The 20641-nt window shown below is 36.8% G+C and overlaps 1 long non-coding RNA gene across 2 annotated transcripts; it reads right to left on the reverse strand.

Moving 5' to 3' along the window:
* Window positions 1–5939: 5939 nt before the first annotated feature.
* Window positions 5940–20143, reverse strand: LOC308391637. 2 transcript variants are annotated; one of them, XR_013970674.1, is made up of 4 exons: window positions 20060–20119; window positions 18755–18849; window positions 7208–9994; window positions 5940–6520 (listed from the first exon to the last, which is right to left on the reverse strand). It is a non-coding gene; the product is annotated as an uncharacterized lncRNA (long non-coding RNA). The 2 variants fall into 2 exon arrangements; XR_013970673.1 differs by lacking the exon at window positions 18755–18849 and having other exon boundaries at window positions 20060–20143.
* Window positions 20144–20641: the final 498 nt, after the last annotated feature.

The raw sequence follows: 20641 nt of genomic DNA on the forward strand, positions 1-20641 counted from the left end.
TCCCCTTCTCATTAGCATCATTCAAAAGTGACTTAGCTAGCAGTGGCAACTTCTATCTAAAACAATTGAAATATAGCAAGGTGTTGTATATTTAGTGTGCTAATAAGGTTTTCAATATTTTTATTTTTTCTTCCAAGGCTGAAGACCGAAGAAAAAAAATTCAGACTGCAATTAATTTCAGGTGGAGACAGTAAACACAGGTGAGTTGAAAGATCTATTGAAGAGACCTTTCTTCATGGCCATTAAAACATTTTTAGGTTAAAAGACCTGTGTCATGAATCGCTGTGCGGCAGGCAGGAGTTGGACCCAAAATGCAGGACTCAGACTCAGGGGATGAACTCAAAATCACAGCTTTAATTGCTGGTCACAGAAAACGAGCATACAAAACTAAACTGGGAAAATATAAACTCACACCTTGCAGAGAGGCACACGAGGGAACACACAGCTTGAGGGACGACACAGCACTGACTCAGAGAAACACAGGGTTTAAATACAAAGTGAAGTAACGAGGGGAATGAGACACAGAAGGAGAGCACAGCTGGGAGAAATCAGAACTGACGAGACAAGGGAGCAAAGTAGGATACACTCACATGAGACACAGACCTTCAAAGTAAAACAGGAATTAGCACAGATGCAAACTAGACTAGGGGAGACAGAGCAACTAAGAAACACAGAGGGCAGCTACCAAATACTCAGAACTAAACAGAATACAAGAACACCAAACTAAGACACTACACTAAAGAACAAGCTGGGACAACAGAGAGATAATCCCATACAGCTTATGACAAAATTTGATCCGAAGTGATTGATGGCCCTAATCACGACCTTTTGACCTCCCGCCCCTCCCCCCCGGAAGCGTGTAATGAGCGTGACGAATCGCATCCGGAGAAGGGGGGTGGGAAACCCCCCGCGTGTCGAATTGCATCCTGAGAAGGGGGGGGTGAACCCCGGAAGCGCGCCATCTGTTGCTAACCGTGTCGAATTGCATCCTGAGAAGGGAGGGGGGAAACCTCCGGAAGCGCGTCATCTGTTGTTGGGAAAAAAAGTTTTTAGAGGGAGGGGGAAACCTCCGGAAGCGCGCCATCTGTTGGAGGGGAATAAAAAAGCAGAGAGGTGGAGTCCGTCACAATTTCTAAGGCACAGACACAAGATGGATTTCCTTCTGCAGCCCAGCAGCGTTCCTGTGTCCGATGAGATCTGTTCTCCCAAAGAAGAAGAAGGCTTTGAATATGACATATTCAAATACAGCATATTTACTATGGAAGGCCTCGATCCGGACCTTATGACCCTACCGGAAATACTCCGGAAGTGTCTAGTCATTTTCAGACCTGATGCGTCATGTTCCCTAAGCACAGCGGTGATGCAGCAGATGATTCTGTGATGTATAGAGAGACAGAGCGGATGTAATTTTACTTTCTTAAGCTGCACCGGCGTTTGTAATGGAAATAAAGAGTGACTTCCTGTAGAGATTTCAATAGTATTTTATTTTCCTATAATACAGACGCTGTAAAAAACCTTTAAGATACACCATAGCTTGTGATGAAAAGAAGAACTTTCTATCCGCTTGTAACCTACAGGCTGCCTATGTGTAAAAAACGAATAACTATCCCTTAGTGAATACTACTTTTCCTTTTGAGAGACTGAAAAACAAACCATAATTGCAGCGACAGGCGATCTTGTTTCACTCACACACACACACACACACACACACACACACACACACACACACACACACACACACACACACACCGCGGGCCAAGGAGGAGTTTTTTTCTTCAATACTTTAACAATAAGTTTTCTCAATAGATAGAAAATGATGACGCTGAGGAGTCAACATCCGATATTATCATTGCTTGTAACCCGGTAAATAATTTCGTACATCTCCCCATAAAACAAGTCTTAGTGGAAAAAAGCTCATATTCGAATAAGTTTATTCCCCTCTGTGGGAAAGAGTTTTTTTCTCAGAGTCAACCATGAGGCGAGTTTTGTCAACAGCAAGAACAACTGTTGCCCATAAAGTAAAACAAATATCCGCCTCTAAGTCGTATTTTACCGTTGCAGAATGTGGAAAACAGACAGCCCTCACAGGAGGCACCATAGTTAAAATATTTAAATTTCAACTAAATTTGTAGTAATGATCGGATTTCCTCACTTATCTACACCACACTCCTTGTCCTTGATTTCTTATCGTTTCTTATCGTTCCTCTGTCCCTTAATAGAAACCACATATATAGAAACTATCCTCCCTTTCAGTTGTCTTTTGGACTTCCATATCGCAAAGCAGTTACTGTAGGTTATTTTCTGCTTATGCATTAATGTAATTAATTAACTTATTTATCCTTAAGTAAGGTAATGACTTGAGTTCTAATGCTTTTTGTCTCTTGAGTTAGCTGTCAATGTGGGATTTTTTTCCCCTTTTGTCCAGTTAAAGCTGCCTTTCATTCTTCAACACAGCTTAAACTCTAATAGGTAAGCTTTCTTGTAATTTCTTAGTTCTGCAGGCTTCTTGAAAGACATCCGAGACTCTTCTTTGGATGCTGGCTGCCTTTTGTTTTGTTTTCTGTCAAGATGATCCCACACTGCTTCGATTATCTTGAGGTTCGAACCCTGGAGAGATCAATCCATGACTGATGCGTTGTTTCATCCAGGCATACTTTGACTACATTGGCAGTATGTTTGCGATCATTGTCGTACTGAAAAATGAAGTTGAAGCCAATCAGACACTACGTGGTATTACATGGTCGATCAAAATCTGGTGGAACTTTTCTACATTCATAATTTGATTAATTTGGATAAGAGCTCCAACAACACTGGCTGAAATCCAGCCTCAAAGCACGGTAGAGTATCCACGCTGTGTTAAAGACGGCTATAGACATTCACTGTTGTATCTCTCTTCGGACCTCTTCCATGCATATTTCAAATTTGGATTCATTACTCCATAAGACATATTACAGCTGATTTCTTTTTCCAGTCAATTTCTTGTGTAATTTGGCACACCTCAGCCTTATTTTTCTCTGTTCTCCTTCCTTAAGAATGGCTTATTAACAGCCACCCTTCCAACTCAGATAACTTTTGATGAGGTTTCATGAAATGTTTACAGCACTTGAGTTACTCGCCACGGCCATCCTAAATGCTAAAAACACTAAACTTTAATTCTAAATTACGTAATTAACGTTAACCAGAAAAAACAAGCCAAAGTCGAAATGTTGCTGAGCTGACCTGTGGTATGCTATGTCTTCTAAAGCACGTATAATGTAAACAGAACTGGTCTTTGCACAGAAGCCTGTGGAGCTTCATAATTAACCTCAGTGTGTGAAGAGGACTCTCCATTTAATAATAGCTGTAATAAAATGTTCTGGCCGACGGTGTTAAACGCTGCACTTGGGTCTAGCAGGGAAGATTTCAACTTTTCAATATGAATGAAGGCTGAAAACTGATTAGATTAATGTCTGATGATCTTTTCCGTGCTTCTTCAAGTTTGTAACACCAAACATATTAAAGGATGATGTAAGGCTCACAGGAAGAGTTTAATTAGACACACATTTACTATTTTTCTTTATACTCTTTCTTTCTTGACATGTTTAATATGATTACTATCAGAGGAGAAAATGAACCTTGTGTAGTCTAAAAACTTTTTTATTTAATCAAACTGTAATGTTGTTGAACTCTGACGGACGTGTCTTTTAATCTTGTCAACAAATCCTTAATCATCTAAATCTGCCATTTATCATCTTGTAAAATGTTCCCTCTGCTTCTGTTGCACATCTCCCCCCGACACTCTCTGCTTCACCTGTCCTGTGCAGCTGGTCCAACCCCTGCCTGCCTCCTTAAACTGGGGTGTTTAAATCTCTTTACCTCTGTTGTGAACTTCACACAAAGTTTGTGGTAACAAAATCAAACTGACGAGGATCTCGTTTGAAAAACACACACACTCACGAGACAAAATAAAAACAGACTGCTCAAAGCAAAAGCAGAGCCCTCACAGCTGGTAGTACAAACACAGTGACAACATGCGTATTAGATACCCTCAGTGCCAAAAGCCTAAATATGAAAAAAATGTGATCACCAAGAATATCCTAAAAATGGCATTGAGGTGCGTGTTACAGTAAAGAAAAAAAAAGTAGCCAAATTTTCATCGGAAAATGTTGAATTTTAGTAAAAACAATGCTCTGTAGTTTGATACTGTCGTTACAGACAAAGCAGATGTTTAAAGCCTTTGGACGCACATTTGAAACGCACTCATTCTCCTTATCAGCTGGAAACATTAAAGCCGTAAAATGACTTTTTCAAACGGATAAAAACTATTGAACAGCAGCAATGTTGAGCCTGTTCCAAAATTTGAATGTACATGTGTTGAAGGTGCGGGTCTTGTTGAATTATTAAACATACTTTCTTTAATTTTTCGAGCCACAAAAACAACAACTTTTAATTTTCTTCTGCTTGAGTCTCGGCCTCGGGTAGTTCTACTTATCATTGCTCAGTCAGTTGTCTGTTTGTGCTACTTTTTTTCAAGGAGCAGTGGATTATTGGTAAGGGTGACTTTATGTGTTTAGTTACTTAAGTGGAAGTACTGTGGAAAGTTTTACCTTACATACATAGATCTACCAGTACAGCTTCTGAGGTATCTGTTTACAAAAATGTTATAATCTATTCAAAGGTTCTTTGCAATTTTACATTGATAAACATTATCCTTAACACATTTGGCCCACATAAAGTACTATGGCCATCACACGGTCATTTAGAATTGTTTAAATAACTCGTGTCTTAAGTCCTTCCATCAAACAGAAAATTTAAAAAAAAAAAAAAAAAACATGGTTCACTTTTACATCACAAAATGTTAGAAATATAAGCCGTTCATAACAACCTGAAAGGCTGGGAGTTTAAAATGCAAACCGATGGAAGCAGAAGTAGAAGACTATAATGTCTCAGAGCACACGGTGTCTATTAATGTGTAGACATGTATAAATAAGAGTTTAATAAAGATGCTTAATTTCTTAAGAAATAAACAGGTGGAGTGATCTTTATCAAAAGTGGATGTTGCATCTGTGGCTAAACCACTGTACCCAAAAAAACTTTAAAAATCTACTGTGTGTGTGAGGCTGTGTAAGTAAAGCTTGCCCTTCACACCTGCGTGTAATAAACCATTTGTTGGGGGTTGTGGATTTGGCACCTCAGCATTGTGAAAGTGGGGAAACATGTTTCTGGCTGTGCATAAGATTCCTCCTTACAACTTAGAATCTCAGTTCTAAATGAAATTCAGATGTTTTTTTAAGTATGGCTAATGTATTATTTGACTTCTAAGGCACGCACACACACACACACACACACACACACACACACACACAAGAACAACACAGAGAAGAAGAAGAGGGGGTCGTTTTACTACACATCATAAAAACGCAATCATTCATCTTCCAACTGTATCTTTCTGTTCTGGCTTTAGAATCATAGGTTGTTTACTGAGCCGTACTTTGGGAGTCATACTGTTGTGATACTGAGGAGAAAGGGGTAAGGTTTGATAGACTAAACCATTACACACACAAAACTTGAATAACCTAAAGAGTGTGTGAGACTGCTAGCTGTGTTGTTCAGCATTAAACTCATCTACAAATGTGTTAGTAAAGAGCGACTTGTACTTCTGTCCCATTAAGCAACGGTTTAACAAATTTCACTGCAAACTATAAAAGGAATCTGGATTTATATAGAACATAGTAGTGATGGATTAAGTGCAGGAAACACTAGTATAAGGTGTCTATTGAACAAATCTCCTTCAGCGTTCAAAATGACCAAAGTGAGGACCACAGGCGTTTCTCTCGGTTGGTTGTGTTCAGGGAAAAAGCAGCTAAATACACTGAGACTGCTCCACATTGTTAGCGAGTTAACTCTGGATATCTGTAGGTTTTGTCAAACTTGGAGTGAACAAAAGCAGAAAAACAGTAAAAGATGCAGACAGTGAAAGTCTGGTTTATTTCATGAACACAATGAAACATTTTACAGTCCACAGAGCAAAGTAGCATACATGATAAATAGATACACATAACATGAGAAGTAAAACTCGTCGTCTTACCACATGTTATATTCTGTAAACTTAAAATAACCACAGAAATTAGAGTTTAGTGTTTTAAGTCATCTATTAAAAAACATGAGTCAACATTACTGAAGTGACGCTTTAACGATGCGTCTTATCACCGTGTTTATGATGATAAAACATGTCCTCTCGTTAGTAGATGTCAGCGCTGTCACTTGTCATGAAAATGTCCAGAGCCAGGGTTCCTCTTTAATTACCATTGATCATTAATAGGGTCACAAAAGATTTGTCACATTATCCCCATAAACAAAATTGCTTTTATAGAAATCATTGTGATACAAATATTTAGATTCTTGATTCACAATGTGCACGAACTCAAAATCTTTAGAGGTTCATATTTATAAAGTATCGCAAATAATACATTTATACCATTGTATGAGCTACACTTCTTGTAAAAACTGATTGAAAAAAGCTCCTGTCGTGACCTTCCTTCTGTGAGGACACACACACACACACACAGAGAGAGAGAGAGAGAGAGGGGGAAGATCATTAGGATTGGAGGCGTTTTTGGATTTTCACTTATTGTTGGCTTTACAGTCACATAAAATTCATTCCAATTTTTTTTGCCTTTGCTTCAATTAAGGTGTTTCTTTAAATCTACAGCAGCTTCCTTTTCAAAAAGTTTACTGACATAGTAAGGAAGTAGCTAGGGAACTCAGTAAGTATGAGCAACAACAGCTTAGGGACTGTTTCTACAATAAAGAGGAATTCATCATCATCCGCAGTTCATCAAAAAAAAAAAAAAAAAAAAAAAGTGCCATTAAAAACAATTCAGCAGATCCTCAAAGTATGGATACAATCTGTTTTCAGCTGTAGAGGTACGCTTCACGTACTTATCAACATGCAGTTTAGAGGCTTGCATTAGAGTGCTTTGGTACTTGGGCCTCTTTTATTTAGCACGGTTATACCATTGTGTATTTAGCTATATAAATATGCTCAAGAGTCTATTGTATGTTTGTCATGCAATTAAAAATTCAAAAATATAATTTTTAAATCAGTAACTTTGCAAATTTAGAGGAAATGTTTTTGGATAACAAATGTGTCACATTTTCAACAGGGTTTGAATAATCAGCGTTAACACAGAGACATTTATGCGCTGGGTATAACAGACGTCCTTACCTTGGAGCAGAGAAACACGGTGTATTGTTGCTTTTCTCTATTGTATAAGCAGCGCCCGACTGTCAGAAACGCTCTGTGCGGGTAGCAAAGTCGGATCCAACGCACATCCAGGAATCCGTGTGAAAGAAAGGTCTCGCTGCAGCTAGGCTCTCAGGATAGTCAGGCTTTTATTTATATTTGCATTCTGGTGCGTTAAAGCAGCCTCTGTGTCCCGCTTGGATCCTCATTCCGAAAATTCAGATATTTAAATAAAATGGTGAATTGGCTAGTGATGAGGAGCCACTTAGATCCGTAAAATGAGGTTTGATTAAATTAAACTCTTATGAACAGCTATGAACTCTACCTCTCTGCTGATGTGTTCCAAACAAGCAATGTTTTCTACACGTCCAAACTGTGTGCTAACTACCTCACACCGCTGTGTCTGGGATCCGAAAAAATAAAAAGTTAAAACGCTATACCTTGGGGGAATTGTGAAGTGCTGAGGAAACTACTGTGTGTCTGATGGGGTGTTTTTATATAGGTGGACTTGGTTTCAGTTGGCCTCTGACATGATAAGATAAAATAAAGGAAACTGATTGTAATGGAACTACAGTGCTGGGATGCTCTTGATAAGGCAGCCTCTTTTATTGTTTTATGACTTGTTTTGCTGACTGTTGAGGGCCTAACTGTAACCAACTCTGTCTAACTGTTGCAGAGTTAAGAATCTGTAGTTTTTAGAAGTAGCACAAGAAAAGTTTATTTCTAAAGGAATACCTGTTGTTTGTGGTGCTCTATTTAAAACTATTAGTGTCATGAACCGAAGTTCAGCGCACAAGCTGGACCCAGAAGCAGAGCCAACACACACAGGAGTACGAGAAAATAAACTTTATTTTAACTGAAGGTGTCCCGGGAGGGTAGAAGGAAAACACGCGTGAAACTCGAGAAACCAAGGGACCGGGAGATGAGTCGCGCAGGAACGCCGAAAACGGGACTGTGGGAGGCTGCAACAGAAACAGGACAAGAATTATTGGGGCGCGGGGAAATAGCAGCATACGTGGGGGAAGAGTATGAGTCTTACGGTGACAGCGGGGCCGTGGGAGCCGGAGGGAGGGGTGAGGGTCCGCGCTAAATTTGCAAAGTTACTGATTTAAAAATTATATTTTTGAATTTTTAATTGCATGACAAACATACAATAGACTCTTGAGCATATTTATATAGCTAAATACACAATGGTATAACCGTGCTAAATAAAAGAGGCCCAAGTACCAAAGCACTCTAATGCAAGCCTCTAAACTGCATGTTGATAAGTACGTGAAGCGTACCTCTACAGCTGAAAACAGATTGTATCCATACTTTGAGGATCTGCTGAATTGTTTTTAATGGCACTTTTTTTTTTTTTTTTTTTTTTTGATGAACTGCGGATGATGATGAATTCCTCTTTATTGTAGAAACAGTCCCTAAGCTGTTGTTGCTCATACTTACTGAGTTCCCTAGCTACTTCCTTACTATGTCAGTAAACTTTTTGAAAAGGAAGCTGCTGTAGATTTAAAGAAACACCTTAATTGAAGCAAAGGCAAAAAAAATTGGAATGAATTTTATGTGACTGTAAAGCCAACAATAAGTGAAAATCCAAAAACGCCTCCAATCCTAATGATCTTCCCCCTCTCTCTCTCTCTCTGTGTGTGTGTGTGTGTGTGTCCTCACAGAAGGAAGGTCACGACAGGAGTTTTTTTCAATCAGTTTTTACAAGAAGTGTAGCTCATACAATGGTATAAATGTATTATTTGCGATACTTTATAAATATGAACCTCTAAAGATTTTGAGTTCGTGCACATTGTGAATCAAGAATCTAAATATTTGTATCACAATGATTTCTATAAAAGCAATTTTGTTTATGGGGATAATGTGACAAATCTTTTGTGACCCTATTAATGATCAATGGTAATTAAAGAGGAACCCTGGCTCTGGACATTTTCATGACAAGTGACAGCGCTGACATCTACTAACGAGAGGACATGTTTTATCATCATAAACACGGTGATAAGACGCATCGTTAAAGCGTCACTTCAGTAATGTTGACTCATGTTTTTTAATAGATGACTTAAAACACCCTAAAAATAGAGTGAACAAGATTTACATTGGATTTCTTCATTAGCTAGACTGAAATATGACTAAAAATGAATGATGATTTTTCTGCTACATATACATAAGTAAATCAGTGTTTTCCAAATACAGTAGCCTTGATAATGTAATAGGGAAAAAACATCACAAGGTTGTGTGCCAAAAATCAGAACTAACTAAACACGACTTTAAACAAGAAGTAATAACTGAAAAGGAAGATACATTGTGCCTTACCAGCACCAAGTTTTTCTATCAACATACAAGATGTTGTGTTATCATGGCTTTATGATTAGAGGCTTTTTTTAAACAATACCAAGACTTCTTGCTAACATTTTATTTATTTTGCTCTATTAAAATTGATGACAAAAAAGTTCAAATAAACTGCCTCTTGATTATTTTACAGAAATTTAAATCAGGGACCTTTCATATATTTAAAAAGCATTCGCTTTGAATGAAGTCAGACACACTCCTGACAGTAAATCTTCCTGGTTCAAAGAAGCAACTGTGTTGCAGAGATCCAAGTCTTTCAGATGATAGAACAGTTCCACAGATCCATGCCTGCAGGCTGGGATAATTCCAGTGCCGATTGAAATCTTTGACTCAAATCCTGGCCCTGTTTGAAGATGCATGCCCTCTCACTGTGCTCGCATTTTCTCTGGGTTGCAGGTGTCTGGTCATGATACCACCCTAGGAAGGAGAAACCGATAAAGTTAACTATTAGCCACAATTTGATTGAACTGTCAACCTCAACTTGCTCTTGCTGTCTCTCACTTGCTCCCCCTCTCTTTTTTGACAAAGAAGAACAGACTCTTGCTGTAATGGCCTTGGGGATTTAATTAAAAAAAGACATTTCCTGCATCTGATATATATATATATATATATATATATATATATATATATATATATATATATATATATATATATATATATATATATATATATATAAACGTGTGTGTGTGTGTGTGTGTGTGTGTGTGTGTGTGTGTGTGTGTGTGTGTGTGTGTGTGTGTGTGTAGAGATTTAGGAGGATTGCTGTTCATCAGCAACAATAATGTCTGTCTTTTGTCCATAACCCCTCAAGAATTTTTAATGGTTGAAAAAAGGTACTATTATAGATAGCGTTTTAAGTGAAGAAATAGTGAACTGTGCTGAAGAAGAACAGAAACGCATACTGACTGATGTACGGTGTTTGCAAAAGTAAAGCCTACCCTTAACAATTTACACTTTACATATTGCAGTGCTGAATGGAGCTTAGGCCATCAGAAGATCAAAGCCAGTTTTCTCACAGTAGAGCTTGAATGTCCTTTTAACTCCATCCAACAGACCACATGACAAATAATGTTCCTTTCAAGGAAAAAAAAAACATTGGAAGGACTTTAAACCTCTGGAAAGTTCTTTCAGGCATTTGGTTCCTTCTGATGCTCAACAGCTTTTCGGTGCTTCCCGAGTCTGTTTATAAATGTATCTGTGCACATGAACAGGTAGTTTTGACACGGCTACGTAAGGCAGAGTACTTGGGGTTACATACATAGCTAAACACTCCAGTACTACTGCAGATCTAATGGAAGACAGCTCTATTCATCTTTATTCCCAGTTCTGATCTGGTGCACTTTTTTCCATCCTTTTATCCATAAATATCACAGTAAATATGTAATCCTGCTGTGAGGCAATTGATTTTTACAATCTGTGCAGCTTCTTGTAGAATCATCCAAAGTACAAAGCAAAACTGGAAAGCCATTAGTGATTTATTTCATGCAATACACACATGCATAGAAAGCCACACTATTGCAGTATTAAAGGCAGCTGTCTGATGTACAGATTGAAACTCAGTAACTAAAATGTCTTTCAAATTGCTTTATTTATACAGTTTTGAAAATCCAATTGGGCGTTGAACTCAAAAGAACAGAAAACCTCAAATTTAAAATTCAGTCTACCAAAAATGCTAGCAAATGCACCTCAGTAAGGAGGACACCTTAAAAACAAGTTTTCAAAATAAAGCACAGCCTTGGGTACCATAGAATTTCAATCCAATTGAATGCTACAGATTTAAACTAATATTACCCTGAGATTGTTATACATATATGTTATACACAAGGTGCAAATGTTGATATCTAGGTGAGCTTCTCACAGCTAATCTGTAGGATGTGCAGGAGAAGAACACAGAGCATCATATACCATCAGAGTCATACCCATACTGCAATATTAAAGTCACTGTTACTGAGGCACATGCATAAATGTGCATATCACACCAGGGGCTACAGATCTTTATGAAACCCAATATTTCATATTGAAAGACTGCAGCATTTTGACACAATTTTCAACATGTATTTAACGTGTAGTTCTGATACTACAGACACATTAAAAAAAACCTATACATACAGCTTTTTATATGTATACATATACATATATAGATAGCTGCTTGTGTACTGCACTGCTGAGAAAGAGCACACAGAGACAACTGCATATAAATATGTGATATGTAAATGTGATGAATATAATAAGGTTAGACTGAAAATTAACTGTAACTGTACCTTTCAGTTGCAAAACTGACGCTGTGTCTATTTTTAATGTCACAAGAGAATTTTGCACAGACAGGCCTTTAAAAACTATGTGTTTAGGACTTGTTTTTGTAAATACACTTTTTACATGTCTGTTCTTGATAACATTCTTGTTTTTATTTGTTTTTCTTAGTTAATTTTTATAGCTGTCACACAGGTTTTTTTGTTTGTTTGTTTTTTTGGGGGGGGTTGTTTGTGTTTTTGTTTTTTTTGTTTGTTTTTTGTTTAATTTTATTTCAATCAAAGGTCTTTTCCTTCAATGTTACAGCACATGTTATACCATACATGTTTATTCACATATTGTATAGTTATTACCACTGGGGCAAATGAACTCCTGTTGAGCATACCCAAGCTGTTGTCTCTCACTAGACATACCATAATGGGCTTTCTGAATGTGTTGTCCTCTTGAGATCATCTAATTTTTGATGTATTCTAAAAGAGTAATGCTATGCCATCTGTTATGAGCCTTATGTAGTCCTTCTGACTTCTCCAGAGGATTCATGGTGTGTTTATGATATATAATACAGAAGAGCTAGAGCACTGAAGTCATTTATGTTATTTTTCTTGTTTGCTTTCAGTGATCTGAAATAATTGTCTATTTTTATTTAATAGTTAAGCTTTATACAATCACAGATGAAGGGACACAGGCTTTTAATTATAGTTGGCAGATAATACTTGGACTTTTTCAGAAGGTTTTCTTTCCTGCACAAAAATGTAAATTTTTAGATGTACAGTAGTACAACTTTTGACCCAAAAATAGTCTTGGGGAAAAAGTTCCTGAACGTATGATAGAAAGGTGTCAGAATATATAGTGCATCAAAGCTTGAGAGCCCATGCTGACCCTTGTCAATCACCAAAAGAACAGTGGGCAGATCACTGTCCAAATGGGACCACACAGTAATGGAAAAAGAGTGCCTTGATTTAATAAGATAGGTTTTCTTTAAGTCATGTGGATGTGGATGTATCCACACCCTGAAGATATGGCAGCAGTATGCACTAAGTAAGCTTGTAGGAAGAAAGCTGTGTGATGCTCTGGAATATGTTCTTCTGTGGAACCTAGGGATTTTCCATTCATGCGGATGTCATCTCCATAAGTACCACCGACCTAAACTATGCAAAAGGCCATATACACCCTTTCATGTCAACAGTATTCCTTAATGGCAGTGGCTTCTTTCGGCAGAATAATATGTGCAAGCTGTACAGAAGGGTTAAAATCATTTTGCACACCCCTAGGTTCATAACTATTATTAATGATGGCTTTGATGTTTAGTTTAATTCAGGAAGGGTTCCACGAAATAACTTTTCTTTATGGATTAAAATGCCAATATAACTGTAACAGAATTTTTGCTTGGGCTAAAAAAATATTAAGAATTATTTTTAAAAGTTGGTCATACAAGGTATGACCAACTAGCAGTCTGAAATAATTTAAGATTCCAAATTAAACAGATTTTATTTTAGAAGCTTCAACTTGAAAATGTTTGACTGATAATAACTAGACTTAAGTATCAAGAATACTTCACTGTAGCCATAAAACAATAGTTGCCAATTTAATGGGTGATTTCATATGTCTACTCACAGTTATGTTTACTAAATTTGAACTGAAGTGTTGTGTATCCTTTTTAACACCACTGGTTAAGTTCAGTTATTAGTGAGATGTGGATCTGAGTGATAATCCTTATTTGTTAGTGGCATGCACTAGCAATCTAGTCAGGTTGTGCCCCTACAGTTAATGTTTAAATAAGGGGTTAAGAAAACATGTGAAAAGCCAGGTGTGTACAATGGTATTAATATAGCATGTTTGCAATGTGCCAAATCATTTCAAAATGTCACACACCTATTGGGTGACTGTCATCAGTGCTTTTCGCTGTTGGCGACCATTCTCTTTTGTTTCAATTTGTTCAGATGAAAATTGGACTGTTTGTTATTCAACTGTTATCAGCAGCAGGCGTTGTAGCTTCCTCACCCAACCTGCTAAATTCAAGTTGGGTATGGTTCCAAATCCATGTATTTAAGACTGATTTCTGATGGAAAAGGTTTTATGCCAACTCAAGTAACACGGTCTTCACCATGCTATTCTCTTGTCAGCTTCACACTGGCTATGTGTGAGTCTGTATGTATTTGTTGGTTGAGGTTGGAGAAACTATTGTGTTGACATAAATGAGGGCAGGGTGGGGTTCTACTGGTAAAGAAGCCTGTATGGTGGTCTGACTGAACTTTGACATGGCCATACACACTACGTAATTGAATGCTAGAAACGTTTTACTATAGTACCGAATAGTTTACCACTGCACTCAACCGTTTCTATATAAAACAGAATATACATTGTGTGCAGAGTTTTGAATTAAAAATGTATATAAAAGCATTAACAGGATAGAAAGATTATTGAAGGACATACTGCTTGCTTCAATCAACTCATACAGCAGTATGTTCACAGACTATCTAGACCCATTTTATTGTAAGAGATAACAGCTTGGTAATATGTATATTTGTAGAAGTTTGATACATTTGCAAAACTTCATAAATGAGCACGACCCTCCAAAACCCTGCATATGTTTAGTTTAACATGTTAAAATGATTTTGAGGTTGAAAGTTCCCATGGGTGTATTGTTGGAAGAAGTTGGAAGAAATCTGAGCCTGAGGGTGGAAATTATTCTCCCTTTTCACTAAAGGAATTTTATCAGACTTGACCAGCAATCTGTGCTATAATTGGCTGCAAGATACAAACAAACTCAAACAGTCTTCATGGGCCTTACTTGGTAAGTGTATCCAGAGGCTGTATTAAAATCCACATACCAGTCAGTATTGTGTCAGTTGGATACGGTGAAGCCAATATGAAATGTTATATATCCAGTACTTCCAACAACCATTTTGAGATTCATCTGATTGGACATGCTGCACATGCATGCCCTGATAAAGAACAGCCCTTCAGCTCACAGAAAATACTCCAGAGAACGTAAAATATGTTATGTTCATATGGTGTTTTAAATTAAGTAAACTTTATTAACATTTTTATTGAAATAATGGCCATATGTAACTGAGATACAACTTGCAGTTTGTGGCTAATCCTGGAAATGTATTTATAGATATATTACGTTTCAAATATACAGGATTGATTGATTGATTGATTGATTGATTGATTGATTGATTGATTGATTGATGTTCAAAATAAATAAACTTGCTCTTGTAATAATACAGCCAGGGAAAATAAGGAAAGCATCATGCAGATTTACATGACTAATAAATTTCAAGTTGTTTTCATTCATCATTTTCATGACACAAAGAGCTGCTGGCAGCTTTATTGTTTATGTTGCACTTTTTTCTGTACCTTGTCCTTCTGCCTTCAGCTTCTTTGGGATGTGAACTTGGTAGATAGCTTTTAGGTTTTGTAAGACTCGGGAAGAAAAAAGAGACAGAAGACAAAAACTGTTGCTTAATAGAACATTACTAACATAAAACTACAGGTTTAAATATTACAAATGAAATAAATTATAAGACAAATCAATTGATTAGCATCGTATATTATGCATTTCTAATTGTGCATTTTTTTATACTTTTGTTATTAATGCTTTTTTTTTTTCATTTTTAGTTGTTGGAACATAGCTATGTTTTCTTAGCTGATATGCTAAAGAACAAAAATAAGGATAAGGTTTTAAATGTTCCTGTTAAGTTGACTAAGATTAAAATTTATTCGTCAGGTTAAGATGACAATAATGATTCATCCTTAATCACAAAGAAGTTGATGGTTGTCCTGAGAAGCATATCAGATACTAAAGAAGAAGATAGCAGATATTATTTCAAATATTTAGGATTTACAAATGCATTAACCTTCTATGTATTTTGGTTATTATACTTGTATTATTACTTGTATTATTAATAATAATATATTATTATTAATATTGTTTTTAATGTCACACGACATGTCACAGCAATAAAATGAAGAGTAAAAAAGGTTTTGACCTTTGACCTGGTGCTCAAGTAATTGTTTTTCCTAAGAAGCAAAGCTGCCTGGGACACAGCAACAGGAAATGCGCTACTAATCCGACTTCTTCTACTTCTGAATTCTATTTATCTTCGGAACACCAGGTCAGATGTTCCAACACAACTGATTCAAATGTTCATCCTGTTATCAGACAGCCACAGCATTTTATACCCAACTGATCATTTGAATCAGCTATATTGGAGCATGTTGGACCGTAGTCATCAGGGTAACCTCTTTGTTAAACCACTGAGAGCACGGATTGGTTACATAAGTAGTCAGACCATCTTATTCTAATTTACAAGAAGAACATAAGAACTTATTTGGTGGAGGAAAAAAATATAATCAGACTGTAGGATCATTCCCTCTGTCAGTGAGGACAGTTAACTTGATGAAAGTTAACTGTCCTTAACTGAGGAAGAGTACACCCCAGAATCAAAAAAGTAGAATTAAATGTTATAAGATTCAGGGGTACATGTCTATACAGGTTGGCTGTAGCTCAGGAGGTAGAGCAGATCATCTACTTCATAGGTGTCAAACTCTGGCCCGCGGGCCAAATGTAATTAGGCTGCGGGCCAAATCTGGCCCACGGGCCAGAGTTTGATACCTATGAAGTAGATAATCGAAGCCATACCAAATTACTATTAGAGCTGGCCTACTGGTATTATACAGCTAATATGTTTTAGTATTGAGCTTTGCTTGTTCCATATTCAGTTTTTGAGCAAAGCTTGTTTGAGTCCATAAGAAAAGATTCATTCTTAAATCTGGAGGAAGATTTTTTTTTTCAATAAATATTAATGTTAGCCCGCGACTTTGTTCCAGTTTTGAATTTTGACCCACTGTGTATTTGAGTTTGACACCCCTGATCTACTTGGTTGGTGGTTTGATCCCTGGCTCTCTCTAGTCTGCATGCAAAATCATCTCTGAGGCATGAAAGTGTGTGAATTAGTTAGTAAGTACTTAAAAAGCATAGAAGGAAGTGCTTGTGCGAGTGGGTGAATGTTGCATGTTCTATCAAGCAGAGAGAGTAGAGAAGCACTATATAAGAATCAGTCCATTTACCATATGAGGGGACAGAGAAATAGGGAGGAATAAATGCAAAGAAAATTTTATCTTTTTGTAAATTGCATTGGGTACATTAATCAGGTGATAAGCATGTTTAGAATAGATTAACAAAATATTTTCTCTCCGTTATCAACAGGACATGAGCTGTGAATATTATTTGCAGGGAAAAATGGCAGGAGGTGCGAAGGGAATCAGCAGGAAATGGTAATAATAGAGATGTTTTGAGAACTGGTGAAACTCTCATGGGCACTGTGTTTCATTATTGCAGTCATCAGTGTATCCTGATGTGATCTTGTCTTGTAGCTTTGACAAAGCTGAGGCTGAGACTACGCTGAGACTTCTAACTGGGGAATTAAGTTGGGCCTCAGCCCAGTTGTGTGAGAAGAAAGCATAAAAACATAGACCAACAGTTGAATAACAACTATTGGAGAAGGTATAGCAGAGCATGCGTGATGTATGCTTCTGGGTGTTAAAACATAATGTATGTAAAACATACTGAGCTCAGAGACTGACCTAAAGATGTAATGTAGAGAGACAATATTTAGTGGATATGGATAAAGGATGTGGATCATGTGGTTATGTGGAATATCATTATCAGGTGATAACTCTAGGTAGTACATGAAGAGATACCTCAGGAATACCCACTAAAGCAATCAGTCACATAGAAGGCTTTGCTCCAGAATCCAGCTCCCATGAATTCTAAAGTCACTAATGATGGCACATACCATCTGGAAATTATGAAGGCTGAAAACAATGAAGATTACAAAGTACCCCTAATTTATGAGATATGATTGATCACAAATGACAAACTCAATACCTTTCTATTTTTAAATCTCTTTTATACCTTAAAACGTTTTTTTCTGTTGTAAGGGATAGATGGATTACAGATAGATCTTATATATATAATGGTTGTGATCTTAACCATGCCTCAACCTTCAAACAATGCACTGAAATGCATTCATTTTTTTTATTTAATTAAACTAAACATGTTAAATCATTTTATTAAAAAGTGTAATTTCATTTTAATTAGCCAGAGTTATTTCAAAACTGTTGACTCCTACTTGTATATGTTGTGAGTTTTTTTTTTTTGTTGTTGTTTAGGTTGGGGTTTTTTTGTTTGTTTTGTTTTCATATCGTTAAATTGTTTACTATAAGCTGTATTTGTATTCATTATAATACAAAAATAAAGGCTGACCCCAGTGAGGGTGTTAAGGAAAAGCAGCTAGCTTGAAATGCACAGTGCACTATGATGTCACAGAGGAGAGTGAGAGGAATCCTTTGACAAGGCTGATTCTTTTCATTGCCTGAAACCTTGTTTAGTTGATTCAAACAGGTTGGAAACTCAAGTTATAAATGGAGAAAGGCAGACAGGAGAAAGATAACTGAAGGCAAAAAAAATGAGGTGGTTATATGGCAAGCCAAGAGAAATGGTGGTAGGTATTGTAAGAAAATCAAACCAAGCTTACAATGTGTGGAGGTCTCAAAGTTGAAATATATATTTCTAAAGTGCTCACTTCAACATGTTCTACTGAGCCATAGAAAAAGAGGAAAAAAAGTCAAAGTAAAAAATTGGATTTGACCAAGGCTTCCACAAACACAAAATGTCACTTCTACTATTTTTAAAAAGAGAGGACATCAACACATTTTAATTATTTTTTATGAACATCTATTATGGATTGTTCCCTGATCTTTGATAATCATTTCCACACTTATTCTTGTACACTGAGTAACTTGTCAGGTCAGGATTTGTATAGCAATATTGATCAAACAAGAAGCTATTTTGCAAAGAATGCTTTGATGCAAGGATCCAATACAGACAGTGTTGCAGATTAGTGAACATTTATTTACAGGGTGCTTTCTGTCCAAACTTTGGCCAGAGTCACTTTTCAGCCTTCCACTCATGCCTGCACAATCCCCTCCTTCTCCCTTCAGGTCCCAGTATGCTACAGAAAGAGGGAGGCACAATGGAAGTAATTAGCAAGTACTTATTTGCCAGTTTTGTAAAACATTTTCTTAATCTAGACATATGTGAAATATTATTAAGCTACATATAACTTTAAAACCACTAGGAGGTCCATCTCTGCCATCATTACGAGTTATATGTTGAAAAGTTTTGCAAACTTATTCACTGACCTGTAGGCATCATATCAGTTGAGTAAAAATACAAACAAGTAACTGCAAATTACAACACTGACTTTTTAAACTCAGTGGGCTTTTTTTGCTTTGCTTTTTTGGGGGGTTTTTTCACAAATATATTTCTAAATGTGGTGCTTTTATTCCACGCTAAACCTGCATCATCTTGCAATGTGTTGCGTTCCTGACAGCAGTGAAATTTCTGTGAATGTACATACATCACAGCCAAAAAAAAACATGGCTGTATTCATGTTCATATACAATACTAGTTCCAAAAAGTATCAATATTTTATTAACAACATGAGGGATAAATAGTATTTAAATTGAGAAAATTTGCTATTTCATCAAAAATATTAGAATTTAATTGCATTAACACATCTAAAAAGGAGTAGGACAGCATCAACTAAAGTCAGAAAAGTAACAGGTACTATAAAGAAACAGTTGGAAGAACACTAAGTAGCTAATTAATTGGCAATAGTCCATTAACATGATTGTGTATAAAATAGCATCTGAAAGAGGCAGTTTCTCACAAGTAAAGATGGGAAGAGGTTCAACAATTAGAAAAAAAAGACATTTTCAGCATCATCCTGAAAGGTACATTCAGGTTTTATAACAACATCGTATCTCATCTAGATGGCTTATTTTTCAAGGAAAGCCTTGAATATTGCAGCAAGACAATTCTGCTGCCCTCAGGTGAATGTATGGCTATTCACCCTATGCAGCGAGCTTAACATAAGAGGAGATGGTTCCAGGAACGACAGGACACATCGCTTTGTCTTTGTGTCTTTAACTGAAGACCGTTTTTTCCTCTTTTAATTTGTAAGACTGTGAACATGCAGTAAAATAATACGTAAGCATCAGTATCAACATATTTTGTAAACAAAACAGAAGTTAGCAACATAGCTTTCCTTATGCTTTACATTCATCGTTAACATCTTTCCTTATACGTTCAAATAACCTTTTAAGTAACATGAAAGTAACAAATCTTACAGAAAATGAAGCTAGACATTGCTTACTTACAGATTATGGCTCAACAAACTCCCCAACAATGTACACTGGGCTTAAAGTTTTGCAGCTTGTTCTCTGCTCCATGCATTTTCTCCCACTGCCTGCGTGAACTTTACCTGCTGCTTACAACACATCACTAAAGGGGGCAGTGTAGTGCACACCAAATAACCAAAGAAGAAGCCACAAACTGAAGGGGTAATACTGCTCACTATTGGGAAACCTGAGAAATGCGCCAGCCAAAGAAAACCAACAAAGCAACAACCGAGGGGCAGAATAACAATACTAAACTGGATACCAACAACAAAAGATGGTGTTTTTTGAGATGTGTTACTGCCATCTCTGCCATCATTTTCTAAAACATGGACACAGCCATGGAATTTTCTTTTTTAAAATTTTTAATTTATGTATTGTTGCTGTCATACCTAAGATAACGGATAATACTAAATTTAGAAGTTAGTAATAGTTAAACTGTCATGTTGTGCTGGGGTCGACACAATGAAGGACCCAAACGCAGGATTTGCAGACAGAATAATTAACTAAGGGAGGCAGCTGTATTGCTGTAGCAAAACAATCCAAAAATAAGAGTGCTAACCA

The sequence above is a fragment of the Rhamphochromis sp. 'chilingali' genome (genome assembly GCF_963969265.1).
Source record: "Rhamphochromis sp. 'chilingali' genome assembly, chromosome: 2".
In the NCBI taxonomy this organism is placed as follows: domain Eukaryota; kingdom Metazoa; phylum Chordata; class Actinopteri; order Cichliformes; family Cichlidae; genus Rhamphochromis; species Rhamphochromis sp. 'chilingali'.